Consider the following 6,538-nt stretch of genomic DNA (forward strand, 5'->3'; position numbering starts at 1 on the left):
GCAAAGGAGAAGTGCTCACTAACACAGATTTAGACAGATTTGTGAACAGTGTTTGAGGGAAATGGTCTTTTGTGTATATAGAAAATGTTTTAGATCTTTGAGTTCAGCTCATGAAAAATGGGAGCAAAAACAAAAGTGTTGCATTTATATTTTTGTTCAGTGTATATATTCAGTGTGGTTTCGTTTTCTGTATTAGTTTTTCTATGTTCATACTTGTTTTTACATTTACTTTATCCATTTTGGCCTCTGCATTACACACTGTAACTCACTTTTATGTTTCCATCTGCTGTAACTGTGTCCTACAGAAGGCCTGGAAAGATAAGGCTATTAAATCTTATCAGTATGATTAAGTTTGTTTGGAGCAAGATAAATATATATAAATTTGAATACGTTTTTTGTAGCAGACCTCTTGTCGTCTTTTCTTCTATCTCAGTAATCATTTTACGGCTGATCCTTAAAGGGACATTTCACACCAACATCAGGGATACATATATTTCCTCTTACCTGTAGAGCTGTTTATCAGTCTAAATGGTTCTGGTGTGAGTTGTGGAGTGTTTGTGATTTCAGCCGTAGAGTATAATGGTACACAAAATAACACATTTGAAAAACTCGACATCAATGTCTCTTTCCAGAAATTATGACCTGGTTACTCAAGATAATCCATAGACTTTGCTGTGAACAGTTTCAGGTAGGAACTGCTCACAACGAGGTTTTCTTTCTACTGACCTACACCCACCAACTGTGTCACTTCACAGAAGGAAGTGTGCATCTACTCATGAATGAGAGACTTGTGCTTGTGACAATGGCTCTGTTTACATGCACATTAATATTCAACTATTATTCCTAATATGACAATATTCTGAGTTTGACGCAGGTCATGTAAACAACATATTCTGTGTAGATATTCTGTATTTATCTTTGTTCAGTCAAGACATGGGATATGCCGATATTCGGATTTTAAGAGTATTATTTGGACATGTACACAGCACATTCAGACAATCTGTCTCATTCATTTCTTTTAATGTATTTATGAGAACAACGCACATTAATCAATGTTTCTGTAAATGTGCCAGTGTTAGCCAGCTGGCTAATTGTTAACTGACGTCCTTTGGCAAGATGTTTTAAAGCATCAGAACAACACAACAACAACAAACAGCATGTTAGAAGCACCAACACACAAATGCAGAGCAGCAAGAGACAGTGAACATGGATACACTACAACAGTCATGAAGGTCGGTCTTAATAAAATGTCTCGTCTCGTCTCGTCTCATCTCGTCGTCCTCCGCTTATCCGGGTCCGGGTCGCGGGGGCAGCAGCCTCAGCCATAAAATGTATAAAGATTAATGGGGGTTTTACTGCAGTTTGTGACACACGGCCTCGTGTCTGTTTACAGTTGGCTCAGTGTGTTGTCGTGGATATGTTGTAAACAAACTCTCCAACAGTTTGTAGTGCTGTGGGCGAGAGATGCATGTCCAAAAGACAAGCCCACATTTCTGATTGGAAGGAGAAAATCACCCACTTTAAACATGGATATGTGCAAATATGACAATGTTGACCTTTTCTAGAGGGTGGTTGAAGGAATGAAAAAGGGAGGCTGTGTACACACGCAACGTACACACACACAACATGTCCACCACCAGTGGGAAACTTTGAAAAATATGACAAGCAGCTCCAGCCTTTTTACATTTTTATGTTTGACGATGATATGTTAGGGCATGTTAACTGGAATATGCACGGCTTCATGTTAATGGTAATATTGGTGGTACATTCATTTTCATTAACCATGTTATCAGTTTTGTAGGAATAGTCTCTTTTCAGAGCAAATACAAGAATGTTTTTTGCATGTAAACATTAATTAACGTCCTCCTCTGCTGAGCTGTAACGTTAGCTAGCTCATGGATGCTAGGTGAGCTAGCAGTAGATGCACACATCCTTCTGCGTGGTGATACGGTCGGCAGGTGTAGTTTGGCAGAAAGAAAATGGTTCCAAGGTGAAACTGCTCACAACAAGGTCTGTTGATTAACCAGGTTACGATCTCTGGAAAGAGACACTGATGCTGAGTTTTTCAAATGTAGAGCTCCACAAGCCGAGTGTCATCTAGTTCCATTATAGTAGAGAGAAGGCAGACATCTCTACAGCTGATATCTCCAACACTGTAACTCACACCAAAACTACCTAGACTGATAAACAGAATTACAGGTTTTAATTTTAGGTTGAACTGCCCCTTTAACCAAACCTGGGTCTGATGATAGAGGGTGTTGTGTGTTGTTCGGACTGTAAAGCCCAGATTTTGGGCGATATAAATAAAAATGACCAAGATGTAGCAAGTCTGACACGTGGATGTGATGTTGCCTGGATCCAGCAAGAACACTCACACTGACACTTTGTTCAGATGTCTAATGAACGACTCGGGGGGGCCATCAGGGTCTGCTGTCATCAACCTGCAGCACTGTCTGACAGGCAGTACCAATCACCGGCCACCTGATGTGAGTGTTACATTGTGACAGTGTGCGGATGACACTGAGGTTATGTCGGGTTGAATCTGACCCAGAGCTCCTCAGAAGTCTCTGCAGTATTATTTAACTGTGTGCCAGCGTTCAGACTTTAAATCACTTCCTGTCCACACAGACGCACATCTTGTTTAACAAAGCCGTCTCCATTAACAGCTCCTCCTGCTGACTTCTTCACCAACAGCACGTGTTCATTGGTCAATCGCCACTTTCTTTGATGTGCGTCCATTAATCCTCATTTAAAAACAGCACAACCAGCTGTTTCTCAAGATGCAGAGATGTGCACATTTTTACCGAGCACTGCTGCTCGCTGCCAAGCTCGTCTCCGCCCCTCAGAGAGAGATTTTTGACCTGCATCAGCACAAACTAGTTTACAAAGCCCCTTTTTTCTACTGAACAATGTCAAATCACAGCAGGTGACTTTAACTGAGGGAGAGTTCCCTTCAGAAAGAGCCATCATTAACAAGGCTGTGCCCTTTAACTGCGTTTATATCTGAATCATATAACCATATCATTACTACTGTTCTGGGTCTGAAGCCGCTCTGGTCGTGTCTGCTGTTTGTTGTGTCACTAGTTACAAAAGTAAAGCTGTGATAGAAACTAATAATCCTTTGACCCCTTAAACTATTTCCCTTAATTACTTTCCCTCACATTGGAAACAAACAGTAGAAAATAAGATGGCAGTCACTATTCTGACAATAACTTTAATGTTTAAGTCATTTTTCAAGCAGATCTGACGAATGTTTGATGGTTTCAGTTTCTCAGATGTGATGATTAGCTGTTTTGTCTTGTCTGACATCACAGGCAGGTGAATATTTTCAGGATTTTTGCCTGTTTGCTGATGTCGAAGAGTTTAATGCCCCTGCGCCGGTGATGGCTGTGGCCAGAGGCTTTATGCTTTTGGTTGTCCCTCCATCCCTCCATCTGTCTGTTCCACTCTGATACCATGATATGTCAAGAATGTCTTCAAATTTGGCACAAACTTCCAACTGGACTTAAGGACAAACTGAGTTGATTTTGGTGGCCAAAGGTCACTGTGACCTTGTCTGTCTCATTCTTGTTAATGTGATATGTCAAGAATACCTTAAGGGAATAAAATGTGGCACAACATTGACTTTGAATCAAGGATGAACTGATTAGAATTTGGTGGTCAAAGGTCAAGGTCTCTGTGACCTTGCATCTGTCTAATTCCTTTAAATGTGATAACTCATGAGGGCCTTAAAGGAAGTTCCTCAAATGTGGCACAACCATTTACTTGGACTCAAGATTGAACTGATAAGAATTTGAAGGTCAAAGGTCAAGGTCACTGTGACCTAACATCCATTTCACCCTTGTGAACGCAATAACACAAGAAAACCTTAGGGGAATTTCTTCACATTTCGGACCAACGTTCACTTAGACTCAAGAATGAAATGATAAGATGTTGGTGGTCAAATGTCAAGGTCACTGTGACCTCGCTCCCATCTCATTCTCATGAAAGTGATATTCTCAGGCACGCCTTAAAAGGAATGTCCTCAAATTTGACACAAATGTTCAGTTAGACTCAAGATTTAACTGATTAGAATTTGGAAGTTAAAAGTCAAGGTCACCATGACCTCATGTCCATCTCATTCTCATTGTTGCAATATCTCAAGAAAACCTTGAGTGAATTTCCCTAAATTTGACACAAACATTTACTTGAATTCAGAGATAAACTAATTTGATATTGGTGGTCAAAGGTTAAGGTAACTGTGACCTTGCTCCTGCCTCATTCTCGTGAAACTGATATCTTAGGTATGCCTTGAAGGGAATATCCTCAAATTAGTCCACTTGAGTCCACTTGGACTCAAAAATGGACTGACATCCATCTCATTCAGTCCATCTCATTCTCATGAACAGGAAATGCCAAGAACACCCCAAGGTAATTTTTTTTAATATTTGGCACAAACGTCCACTTGGACTTAAGATTGAATTGATTAGAATTTGGTGGTTGAAGGTCAAAGGTCACTGTGACCATGCATCCATCTTATTCTCTTGAATGTGATAACTCATGAAGGTATTGAGGAAATTTCCTCAAATTTGGCAGAAATGTTAAGTTGGACACAACAATGAACGAAACACTCACTCAACCTCAAATTTGGCACAAACATCCACTTGGACTTAAGATTGAATTGATTAGAACTTGGTGGTTGAAGGTCAAAGGTCACTGTGACCTCACAAAACATGTTTTTGGCCTCAAGAATTTATACTCTATATCACACTATGACCATTGCGCAGAGACAAACAACCAAGAGGTAGAGATTTTAGTTAAGTTAGAGATCAGACCAAATAATTAAGCAATTAATTCTATTGATAAGAAAATAATCATCAGATTAATGTGTAACAAAAATGAATGGAGCGACACCTGCGAGTTAGTTCAGGCAGTCAACTCGAGTTGTACTGATTCACACACACACGCCATACATCACTCCCCATATGTCATCTACAAACACACCCTCCAAATTTTGCGGTCTATTTAAGCTGCAAAATCTTCCCAGCTCTCCCTTTGCATTGTGAACACCGCTGCTGCCCTGCATCAGTACTGCCGCTTGCTCTTTCAGCCCCACCTCCACCCCAGCATCCACCTGCAGGCTCCGGCTCGGGAGGAAGAGATTTCATCATCACTTCCCAATATCTTGGACTTAGACTTTGACTGACTTTTATTGTCATTTAGATACAACCCTTAAAATGCACAAATATATATCTTATGTAAACATATCTGCGGGAGGTGATGAGCCCGGAGTCTAGACGCCAAACTCTAACTATGTTCTGCTGTTGAAATAAATATTTAAACGTGAGTCGTCTGACTGAATTTTAGTTGCAGCCCTAATATACACTACACTGTATTTTGATGCCATGACTTCAAATTAAAATAGAACTTTTTGCACATTTCCTAAAGTTTTAGCTCGATATTTTTAATATCTTTGGAAAGTTTGGGATCTTAATTGGTGTTTAAAATAAAGTTCAGTGGGTTTGAACAGCTGCACAACATGAGGTTGTAGTAATGAATCCAGCAGAGGGTCATGCAGGGCTGTGGAGGTTAAGACATTTCAGAAAAACTCTGTATCCAACACAGCGAGACTGTTTCTCTCTGCAAATTAAGAGAAAGGGAGATTGAAGAGTCGGTCATTAGAAGCCGTCAGAGAGGCTTCATACTCTGATAATTTGAAATCTATTTGTGGCACAGAGGAATTAATAAAATACAGTTGTGTCAGTTCAGATACGTCGACAGCTTACAGCAAAAACTACTTTACAATTTAGGGGATTAAATGTAAATTCAAGTCGTGCAAGCGTTTAGATTAAACTGCTCCCTCAGCTCAGGTTCAGATATTAAAGGATGAATCTTAACACGTGATTTTTCTTTCGCGTTTCAATACTCACTCAAAGTTTAACTCTGAAATTATTAATGACTTCCTGGCTGCTATGGATCTCCAAAGACTTAATAACAAAGCTAAGGAAGAATATAAATGTATCTTCGAGGAGTTACAGGCAGTCCTCCAATAAAGAGTTGATATAATAGTTCCCCCAGTATTAAAGCTCATTTGTCAGGCACTCTCTGTATCGCCGCCTCACCAGCTCTGGATCTCTCCCTCAGCTGCTGTATGAAGCTCTTATTGCACTTGTACTGAATAAAGGCTGAGATCATTTAGACCCATCGTATAACCTCGTGTCATCGCTCCCAGCAGAACTAAGCAGGTTGAAACACGGGTCTATGGCCATGTTAGCAGCTCTGTGAGGAGGTGCTCAGGCACAGTGGTGCTTTGAGCCAAATGCTAACGTCAGCATGTTTCTTTAATCTCAGTGAAGCGCTTTCCTGGTTAAGTAAAGGTCACACACCTGTTAGATTTGACAAATAAAGAGCCGAGCGTTTTCTGTGGGCTGATATTGATTTTTCTCAAAATGTAGTTTCTCAGCATCCTGATAGAAATCAGACCCAACCTTTTTGTCTCATGACTACAGCTGCAACAAACCATTATTTCTATTGCTGATGTATCCACTGATTATTTTCT

This window comes from Epinephelus moara, chromosome 20 (assembly GCF_006386435.1).
Source record: "Epinephelus moara isolate mb chromosome 20, YSFRI_EMoa_1.0, whole genome shotgun sequence".
Lineage (NCBI taxonomy): Eukaryota > Metazoa > Chordata > Actinopteri > Perciformes > Serranidae > Epinephelus > Epinephelus moara.